Genomic DNA, 12,013 nt, shown 5'->3' with positions numbered 1-12,013 from the left:
ATTAAAAGTGAACTTAATGAAGGTGGGACCTTGTCAGAGAAGACTACACATAGTAGTCATTCAATTTATTTTAATGAATAAATTTTGAATTAGTAAATGAGACATCATTAAAGCATCTTCCAGTAAAATTTAAGGAAAAAAGTAGAGATTTCGTTAGTAAAAGGAGCACTAGAAGAGGAGTCTGGAGAGCTCAGTTCTGCCCTCAGTTGATAAAGCATATAACCTGAGGAAGTTCCCACAATATTTCTCAAAGGCTTTTCCTCTCTGAATTCTGCTTTATTAAAGCCCTTGGATGGTAACTGATGTTTTATCCTCCTTCCTGATTAGTTCAGATTCACAGTTCTTACAGAGTTAATAAAATACTAAGATATGTGCATCTAAACAATCTATGCCCAATGACATAGATTATAGTTTAGTATATTTTCCAACATGAAGGCTCATGATGTGTACTGTAGATTTAGTAACTATTGCATTTTTGGTCTATGTTCTATCAAATATCTCTTTTTAAATAAAACGATAGCACTTTTTGTCCTAAATATTCCATTGGCCTTCTATAGTTACGCTTGTATCTCTGTATCTACTGTAACAAGTCTACATTGTTTATTTACTAATCTGAGGGCTGCTTTTCTTAGGGAAGGGTAACTGATGTTGAGAGAGTACTCAGAGGGAGAAAACTGACAAGATTCACTGTATACATCAGAGAAGCCAACTACCTGGCTAGAATTGGAATGACACTTCCTCAGAAGCCAGAGGAAAGGCAATATCCCCGTTGAAAGTCAGCATTTTCTTATCCTCAGTATCACCTCAAAATGCTGAAGACAGGACCAGTTGAGTCTTGCCGCCCCCAAGAATGTTCACTCTAAACTTAGAAGGTGAGGTCATTGGTAACTCTTAATTTGTAGAACTCCAGTTTCATGTCAATCTGAGAAGCATATTCTCAGCGAAGGGAAAACATCAGAAGGAAAAGTAAAACAGGCTTTGATGGCTCCTTTGACTTATTTATAATTTATCACCAATTTGAGGTAGGCACTGTACTTCAGACCAATGCTTTCCAAATTTATTTTTAAGTTTGCAAACTATATAATGTATGAAACATACATTTCATCCCAATTAAGTCTATAAATAAAATTAACGCAAGTAAGTGCATGCACACCCACACAAAATTGAAATTAAATTTTTCAATACAATGTGTCCTAACTACAGTTACACCATCTGATATTTTTTCTACTATGTCACTTGTTACAAATATGCTGATTATGAATCACTAAGTTAGTTTCATGACCCTCTCTAGAGGTTTGAGAGAAAAGCAAAACAAGAAAACCACCACTACAATAGATGATTTCAGGGAATTAAAAGACCCCTCAGCCAACAGAGAAAGCCTATGGGTCATTGAATTATCAACAGAAAGCTGAACATAGTAAAACCTCTGCCTTTCAGAAAATGCTGCTGGGATACCTAGGTGACCAAATGAAATGGAATGACATTGAACACCTCCTTTACCCTACATACAAAACTCTATAGCCCTCAAAATTGTTAAAGACTTCAATGTAACAGGTAAAGAGTAGCTATACATTTTTATGGCCTTGGATTAGGCTGTGTGTGTGTGTGTGTGTGTGTGTGTGTGTGTGTGTGTGTACTGGGATTGAAGCTAGCACTGAACAACACACCCAACCTAGCCCTATTTTTTTTTTTATTTTGAAACAGGGTTTTTCTACGTTACTGAGGCTGTCTTCAAACTATGATCCTCCAGTTTCAGTCTCACAAGTACTGAGATTATAGGCATGCACCACCATGCTTGACTAGGCAGTAGTTTCTCAGATAAGATACCTAAACCACAAAAAGAAAAACAAAATAGATCAATTTGACTTAATAAAAATGTAAAAATTTTGTTATTTAAGGGAATTCATAAAGAAATAAAAAGATCACTTATATAAGAAATATGTATGTAGAATATATAAAGCACTCTCACAACTCAATAATAAAAAGACAAGGATCTCAATTAAAAAGTGGGCAAAAGATCTAAACATATACTGAAAACATTCCTTAGTATTTAGGGAAGAAAAGAGGAAGGGAGGGAAAGGTGGAAGAAGGAATGAAGGGGGAGGAAAGCAGAAAGGATCTTGGGTAAATTCCAGTTTATTATGGGAAATCATTGCCACAGAAATCTCAAAATCTTGGACTAGCAGGGGACCCTGATCTATTTCCTTCACTGAATAAGGGAAAAAGGCAGAGTCCCAAAAGGTGTAGTGACTTTCTCAAGATGACACAGGGAATCTGAAAAAAGGAAGGGTAAGGACAGCACACATCTTAAATGACTTCTGAAATATGATTATAAAATAAAAACATCTAGAGAACAGAGAGACAAAGAAACAGGAATTAGGGGACATGAAAAACACAATTAATATATTGTCAACAATGACCTTTGTCTCTCAAACACAGGCATGGGTTTTCCAGTGTTGTGAAATAGTGCTCAGGGTGGGGCTAACTCATAGGACAGTGAGTCCAGAACCACTGCAGAAGTCCTGTGGGAACTTTTAAAAATGATTATAATGAAAAATACTGAGTATTCTGCTAGTGCCCTCTGCAGTTCTCTTCAGAATTAATGTACAATGGTTTCTAGTTGGTGTACCTTCCTCCTCTTCATTTCCTCAGTGAACTAATTCTTCCTTACATTTCCCTACTACCAGAAACCTGGTATTCTCATCTTGTACTCTGTGAGAAAGCCAGAGAGGGGAGAAGTATCTTTCTGAAGAATGGGCTTTTGCCAAGACACACAGTTTTAAAATTGCCCTTAATCACACTACCTAGATATAAATACTGATAATATTTTGGTGTATTTTCTTTTGGTCTTTTGAGGGATTTTTTGTACACACACACACACACACACACACACACACACACACACACAGGCATACACTTTAAAAAAGAATTGGGTCAAATTATACATGTTATAGCTGGGTGTACTTGTATATACTTATAATCACAGTACTTGGGAGGTTAAGACAGGAAGACTGCAATTTCAAGGCCAGCCTCAGTAATGTAGTGAGATCCTATTTCAAAGTAAAAAATAAAAAGGACTAGGGATGTACCTAAGAGATGAATACCCAGGGTTCAGTTCCCAGTACACAATATACATATACATATATATATATATGTATTTATATATGTATTTATATATGTGTATATATTATATATGTGTATATGAATACATGTATATATCCCTTACTGTTTTCATTTAACAATATAATTACCACTTTTCTGTCATCAAGCAATCTTCTATATTAGTTCAATTATTTCAAATATTACGTTGTCTGAACTACCAACATATATTTAAATCAGTTAGTAGCCCTGAATATTTTTGTTGTCTCCAACTTTTCCTAATGTAAAAAAACAAGTCACATTGAACATCGTTGGACCTAAATCTGCACCTATCAGTGGAGATTGTCTACTCAGGAAAAATTCTTAGAAATAAGTCAAAGGTAATCACATAATTAAGTACAAATAGGTAAGTACACATTAAGGGTTTTGATATATACTGTCAAATTGTATTCCAGAAAGGGTATGAAAAAAAGCAAAGTGTTCATGTATGTTTGTATATATTGTCTTTGTGTACATTATATGTGTATATATGCTTCATCCAGTTGGGTGGAATACTACTTAATTTAGGTCACTTCACTATGCTTGAGTAGCTCTAGGTACTGTAAAGCCAAATTGCAGTAGCTCAGGATTTTAAAAATCTTGTTTTTGTGTTTGTAGCTGTCACATGAAAAGTTCTGGCTGGGTATGGCTTTTCTCCATGGGGTGATTGAGGGATTCAGGCTCTTCCATCTCGTGGCTGAGCATTTCCTGGTGCCTCATCATTGTTGCTTCCATGTGATGGGTATACAGAAAGAAAGGAAACATAATGGAGACACAGTACCACATTCCTCTGGCTAAAACTCAGAGGCATGGGGAGCCTAACTGCAGGGGAATATAGGAATGTAATCAGTAGGAGCTGCTGCAGTATCCAAAAGAATAAACATGGGTAGAACAATTGTTTTTTCAGGCAAGAGCTCCTAGGTTCAGTTTTCAATACTGAAAAAACAATTTAGTTGTCTCAACTAAAATAACAGATTTGCCGGGTGCGGTGGCGCACGCTTGTAATCCCCGCGGCTTGAGAGGCAGAGACAGGAGGATCGCACAGGTTCAAAGCCAGCCACGCGCGCTGGCTTAGGAGACCCTGTTTCCAAAAAAATGTAAAAATAGGTCTGGGAGTGTAGCCCGGAGGTAGAAGGGCTTCCAGGAACCCCAGTACCACCAAATAAATAAATTAATTAATTAATTAACAGATTTTAGCTACAATGTGTACATAGGACTGTTGTTGCAAATGATCACTACTGGTCTCTTCTGTCAATATAGTTAACATTGTTTTTGTTTTGATGTTTATTCCATAACCCTGCTGTATTGTTCTACCCATGTTTATTCTGAACCCAGAGACATTCTACTGCCCAGAGATGCCTCCATCCCTATTTTACTTTTTATTTTGAAACAGTGTCTTCCTAAGTTGCTGAGGCTGGCCTCAAACCTTCAACTCCCTATCCAAGCCTTCCAAATACTGGAATTACAGGAGTGCACTATGGTGCTTGGCACTTTCTCATCTTTAACACTTTCCCATCTTTTACAAATACACCAACCAGCCATGGGTCAACAAGCTCAGTAAACATAAACTTGTAGTGGTCAGAATGCTAGAATAAGAAAGAAAAGGAAATAAATGAAAATGATGTTAGATAGAAAATATAAGATAGAATTGAAATAATATAAAAATTTAAAACAAATTTTAAGGATAAATGACATTAAAAAATAAACCACTACCAAAAAGATTGTGTCAAGATGTTGACAAAACCCTTATATCTTCTTGCCCTGATTGTTAGCTTCTGATTATTTTCCACTCAAAGGAAAAAAAAAAGTTTCACATCCGGAGGCTGCTGACTTGCAGAAGTGGCCAACCCCATATATATTTCAGAAGATAGCCACCTCTACTCAAAGTCCTGTTGTTGTTGATGATGTTGTTGTTGTTGTCATTAGTTCAATAATATCATCCTGAGCTCTTTTACAAAGACTGTGCTCAGTGGCTTAGCAGGATTTCTGAAACCACAACCCTATAGATTTGTTTTGTTTTAAGCACTATTTCAAATGGGATAATAGTTTTTATTTTATTTATTTTTTTGTTTTGTTTTTGGTGGTACTGGGGTTCCTCGAAACCCTTCTACCTCCAGGCTACACTCCCAGACCTATTTTATACTTTTTATTTGGAAACAGGGTCTCTTAAGCCAGCTGGGCTGGCTTCGAACCTGCCCGATCCTCCTGTCTCTGCCTCCCAAGCGCGGGGATTACAAGCGTGCACCATCACGCACGGCTATAGTTTTTATTTTAAATATTTAAACTTTCTCAATGATTGTTATAAGCAATTGCACACCAATAGAAATGTATAACAAGAAGCACACATTAATTTTATGAAATCCTTAGGCTTTATGTGAAAAAACACTGGGATGTGGAAAGAGCTTGCTCTGTGGTTTCTGAAATTATTTTTATGATTTATTTAGAATCACATTTCCCCATGTTTGGTGATTTTGAGAGATGTCAATAGGCTCTTTGGCTTGGTACTGATGGCTTTCCCTGTTTGTTCAAAACCTCCTTGTTCTTCTGAAAGGCTCTAATTCACATCCCTCTCTTTGGTTTAATTGCATAGTCCAGAGCTGAAATATACCACTGCAGTAACAATCTATTATAATGTTCAAGGCGCAAGCTCAGGCTCATATGCTCAGCATGACCCCATGATTCCATGATAATCCTTCATTGACTTTTAATTTCCTTCCTTCCTCTCCTGATTGACAAATATTTATTGAGTCCATGCTAGAGGGGAGACACCATTCTCAATCTTGAAGATATAGCAGTGAACAATACCAATCCTTGTTCTCAAGGAGCCTGTATTTGAGTGTGGAGTTGATGAGAATAAATGAGTAAACTAATAATATGTCAGGTAGTTATAAATGCGTCAAAGAAAAATGAAGCAGGGAAATGGGTCTGGACAGGAGGTTATAATGGAAAAGGGTGCTGTTTTACACTGGTGGCCAGAGAAGGCCTATGGTGAGGTGACATTGAAACAGGAACAGAGGACTCACATAGGAATTTTGGGATAAAGTATTCCAGCTGAAGGTATGTTAAAGCTTGCGTTAACTATCTATTGCTGCAAAACAAATTATCCTAAAACAGTGGCTTAAAATATAAAAAAAAAAATATTCAGTATCTCAAAGGTTTCTGTGGGCCAAGAATTTGAAAGTGACTTAATAGGGTGGCTCTGGCTAAGAGTCATTCAAAAGGCTAGAGTCAGCATGTCCACCAAAACACAATGATAACTTTCCAGGGGCTAATGAAACTTTTTCCAAATGGTTCATTTACTTGGTTTGAGGTGGTTGACAGGAGAACTTTGACCTCCCCACCCAGAGTTTTCCCCAGGCTGATTGAATATACATAAAACATGGTGACTTGCTGGCTCTCCCCAGAGCAAGCAATCCACAAAGGGACAAAAGGAAGCCATATGTCTTTGGTGACACACCATCATCTTTGTAAGGACCAATTGTTTTACACATTGATCCTATTTATTGTACTAGCAGAAAATAGAGGGACATGAATACCTTGTGGCATGTTCCCTCTTGGAGGCTGGCCACCACAAGGTCTTGAGGGCGCAAGTTTAAGAATCACAAAGGAGCCCGTGTGAGTGCAGGGGAATGAGTGAGGAGGTGTGTGGGCAGAGATAGATTCCAGAGGTTGTGAGATTACAGATGCCGTGAGAGAATCAGCATGCCTATAAAACATCGGTGCTTCCACTTCACCACGTGACTCCGCTGGCCAATCAGGACTATGCTCAACTCTCCAGATGTGTGGCCCTTCGGTCCCTTCCCCCATGGCTGGCTGACTCCCTGTAGGGTGCCGTGTCGGGTGAAAAAAAATCATGGGTCTCTGATAACCCAGTTAGTGTTTTTACCTCCCTCAGAAACTCCTAACTCTATTTTCATTCATGTGCTGAAGTGTTGAACCTATACCCTCTTCAAGGAGCCTCAGAGTCTCTGGTCTAATTTCCAAGTCTTTGATCCATCTTGAATTGACTCTCGTGCTGGGTGAAAAATGGGATTCATTTCCATTTTTCTGCATATGGTTATCCAGTTTTGCCAACATCATTTCTCAAACAGGCTATCTTTTTTCCAGTATATGTTTTTGGCTCATTGACCAAAACTCAATTGGCTGTTAAGTGTGCATATTTGTTTCTGAGTCTTCTATCCTGCTCTATTGGTCTATGTATCTGTTTTTGTGCCAGTACCATGCTGCTTTTATATGGCTTTGTAGTATAGTTTAAAGTCAGGTATTGTAATTCCTCCTGCATAGTTTTTGTTGCTGAGAACTACTTTGGCTATTCTGGTTTTTAGTTGTTCCAAATGCATTTAAGGACTGATTTTTTTCTATGTTCATAAGGAATGACTTGGAAATTTAATGGGTATTGTGTCAAATTTGTAGATAATTTTTGTAAGTTTGGCCATGTTGATGATATTTATTCTGCCTATTCATGAACATGAAAGATCTTTCCATCTTTTAAGGTCTTCCTCAATTGTTCTTATAGTCTTTCCCCTTCCTCCCTTGTTCTCACCATGTTTTGCCAGACCCTGTTTTAGGGCTCTGATAAGGCAGAAAGCAGGAAGAGCTTGAGCCCAGAGGATCCTCTGGGGATGGTAGAAACATAACTTTTTCGCAAGGATTGTTAGGTTTCCTGGAGAAAGAGGAGAGACATTGCTTTGAGAAGCCGTAATCTTTTATTTTTAATTTTTATTTTTTGTAGTGGATGCTATTGTGTGCTACAAGATCCACTTCTCCCCTCACCCAGCACCATTATTTTAGAAATACAGAGTTAATTTTTCTAGATGCTGAGGATATTGAAGATTCACATTTCTTAAGCTACATCACCAAAGACCTGCCTCCCTCAGGGCAGACCTGATCTACACACAGAAATGGGAAGCTGAGGGGAGGAAGGCCCAGCGCCATTGTCTGAGGTCTCACTAAGTTGCTGAGGCTGGCCATGAATCTGTGATTCTCTTGTCTCAGCCTCTCAGCTACTGGGATTACAAGTGTGTGCCACCACATCAGGCCCTTATTTGGTATATTTATATTATTATTATTATTATTATTATTATTATTGTTGTTGTTGTTGTTGTTGTTGTTGTTATTTGGTGGTACTGGGGTTCCTGGAAACCCTTCTACCTCCGGGCTACATTCCCAAACCTATTTTATATTTTATTTGGAAACAGGGTCTCTTAAGCCAGCTAGGTTGGCTTTGATCTAGCACGATCCTCCTGTCTCAGCCTCCCAAGCGTGGGGATTACAAGCGTGCGCCACCACGCCTGGCCTTATTTGGTATATTCTATACCCTTTTCTTTCGTTTATCACTTTTAGATATTATTGACTTTTAATTTATTCTTTTGTTTGGGGAATTATTTTAAATTTAACCATCCTTAAAGAATTTTGACATGAATGCTAGGTGGGAAAAGTGGTCGATGCCTGTCATCCCTACTACTCAGGAGGCTGAGGCAGGAGGATCAAGTTTGTGAACAACCTGGGCAACTTAGCAAAATCCTACTTCAAAATAAAAGATAAAGAGGGCTGGAGGTGTAGCTCAGTGGTAGGAAACCCTGGAGTTCAATACTCAGTAACACACACACACACACACACACACACACACACACACACACACACATGGGTTTTGAACATTAAAATACTATTAGCCCTGACCACTTTAATCTGAATAAACTCTTCCTATTTTCTCATATTTGACAGCTCGTAGAAAGCACTTAGGAAAAAAAAATTTGTACTTGCACAGAAAATTAAGCCTCGTAGAGACACTAGTGAGGAGATGGAGAGAAAGGTGTGATGATTCCTACAATGTTATCTATTGTTTTGGTGCTTGCCTTCACATTTCTAAACAAATGACCAAAATCTTGCTCTTGGCTCCAGGATCATAACTAGGTATCATATAGGACAGGAAACTTATCTTGAAGATGGGTACATTTTCACTGTGGACAAAAATCTTGGTTTTATTTGAATGGGGAAAAAGTGCATATTGAATGGGTGGCCAACAGTCACTTTATGCCCTTACAATTAAGAATATTTTTCCTGTTAAAAAATGATGGCATCTGATTATATAAATAAAATGGTGGAAGACAATAGAAATTGAGATGTTTCCTTTTTTTCTGATGCTGGGAGTTGAACCTAAGGGCCTCGCACATGCTAAACATGCCTGAACCACTGAGCCATACCTGCAGCCTAAGATTTTTTGTGTGTATGTAGAATATTCCATATATTAATATCTTTTTAATAGTTTTATTGGTGCAATGTAGTCATAAATCATAGGGAGATTCAAAATGATATAAACATGCAGACACACAACACTTGGTATGTTTCCCTCTGTATACTCCACCTAGGACCCCCTTTCTCCCTCACCATTTATGTCAGTGAGATTGGCTGTGAAACCTTCTTGTAGGACCTTATTTCTTAGGTGAAATGTTCTTTTCTCAATCCTCATTTTACCCTCCCCAATCTTCTTCCAGTACTGTACTGATTTTTCTTATTTTTTATACTTTTACTGGTGCAATGTAATTATACATCATAGTGAGATTCAAAGTGTACATACATGTACACATCACTTGATGTGTTTCCCTATGTCTACCCCCCATTTTCTCCCTCTGCAAATTCTGAGTGGAAATAACCTTATTTCAACTGTTCTCTTGCTAAATCCTCTTTTTTCCCCTCCCACCTTTCTCTTCCAATCCCCTTCCTCTATTTTACATTTTTGTTTCTTCATTTGACTGAAAACTGTCTTGCTTCCTATTTTCTCTCCAGCTTCTCCCTATGAGAGAAAAGATGATCCTTGACTTTCTGAGACCGGCTGTTCTTACTTAGCATAATATTCTCTAGCTGTATCCATTTCTCTGCAAATGACATAATTTTGTTCTTCTTTGTGGCTGAGTAAAATTCCATTTTGGGCAAATATCACATTTCATCAACCGTTCATCTGTTGATGGACACCTAGGTTGGTTCCATAATTTATACTTTATTTGGAAATAGGGTCTCACTAAGTTGCTGAGAGCCTCATTAAGCAGCTGAGGCTGGCTTTGAACTTGTGCAATCCTCCTGTCTCAGCCTCCCAAGCGCGGGGATTACAAGCGTGCACCACCATGCCCGGCTGGTTCCATAATTTAGATATTGTGAATTGTGCTGCTATAAACATGGGTATGCATATATCACTATAGTATTCTAACTTTTTTTCCTTTGGAAAGATACTGAAGAATAGTATGGCTGGGTCATATAGTGGCTCCATTTCTACTCGTTTGAGAAATTCCCATACTGATCTCTAAAGTGGTTGTATTATTTTACAATCCCACCAACAGTATACATGAGTTCCTATTTCCCTACATCTTTCCTGGCATTAATGTTTGTATTCTTGATGACTGCCATTTTAATTGGCCTATCCTCATTTCACTGAAGTCCCCTTTGCTTCCTATCTTCTCTCTAGCTTTTATATATAAGAGAAAACATATGACCTTTGACTTTCTGAGTCTAGTTGATCTCACTTAACATAATATTATCTAGTTTCATTCACTTTATTGCAAATGACAATTTTATTCTTCTTCACTATTTTATATACCATATTTTCATTAAACATTTGTCTGTTGATGGATATGTAGGTTGGTTCCATAATTTGGCTACTGGGAATTGTGCTGCTGTAAACATGCTACCTCTAAAAGTATCTTACAGAGAATTATAAGCTTTCAAAGTTCCTAACAGCCCTGTGTAGTAAATGGGGCAGAGATTGCAATCTTTATTATATCGAGGATGAAATGAAGGTACAGGTTAAGTAAATGTCTTTCTCAAGGTCACATGACTATGAGCTCTAATTTTCTAGTTTTTCTACTTCAGCATTTTGTAGAAGGACTGTAGGAAGGAAAGTCTTCATGCGAATCTTGGTGATGAGATGGGGAGGAGAGTTGATACATACAAACATGGTATCATTGTCAAAGCCATATGCCTTCTCCTTAAGATGTTCTTTCTTAGAATCACTACATGTTTGTCAAAGAGGGCTGGGATCCCCCACCCTCTGCTTGGGATTTCCAGTTACTGTAGTGTAGCAATAGTATTTCCATCAATCCAATACAGGGATTTTGTGGATTTGTGATCTTCTATAAGGCATCGTACTAACTTGGTAGATGGACATTTGGTCACGTGGTTATTAATGTAAATGTTAGCAGCCTGGCTTCTATATTTATATGCACTAAGAGAGCAACACAATCAGATTATTCAGAGTTACTAATTGTTCAATAATAGCCAGAGTAGACAGGCATGGTGTCACTCACCTGTAATCTCAGCTACTCAGAATGCTGAGGCGGGAGGACTGCAAGTTCAAGGCCAGCTAGGAAACTTAGCTAGGCCTTGTCTCAAAATTTAAAAATTAAAAAAGAGCTAGGGGTATTGCTCAGTGGTAGACTGCTTGCCTAGCAGGTGCAAGATCCTGAATTCAATCCTTAGCGCTGAAAAAGGAAAAAATAGACATCATGAATATGAAGGTGTTTGCATAAAGTTTAGGAAAACTGAAAATGTTATGTATATTTTGCATATTTAGATATCTTATAATTCTTGCTTTTAGTTATTTATTTGAATTGAATTGTTGCTTGGATTAGAGACTTTGTAAGTAGAAGGTTTACCAGAAAGGAAATAATTCATTCATGGCATTTTGCCTTAAGGAAAAATGTGGTTATTAAAGTGTGTTAATGAAGGCAACTTCCGGGAAGATGGCGACTGAGAAAAGCGGGGCTTAAGAGCTCCGCTAACAACCAATCTCCATTACCACAAAATCAGCGCCTTTCATAGCCAGAAAACACCATCACCAGAGAAAGAAAAAAATCACCAGGCTCCAGAGAGAAAGCGGACTGAG

Source organism: Muscardinus avellanarius, assembly GCF_963383645.1.
Source record: "Muscardinus avellanarius genome assembly, chromosome: 2".
Classification (NCBI taxonomy): Eukaryota; Metazoa; Chordata; class Mammalia; order Rodentia; family Gliridae; genus Muscardinus; species Muscardinus avellanarius.
This window is presented reverse-complemented; position numbering follows the sequence as displayed.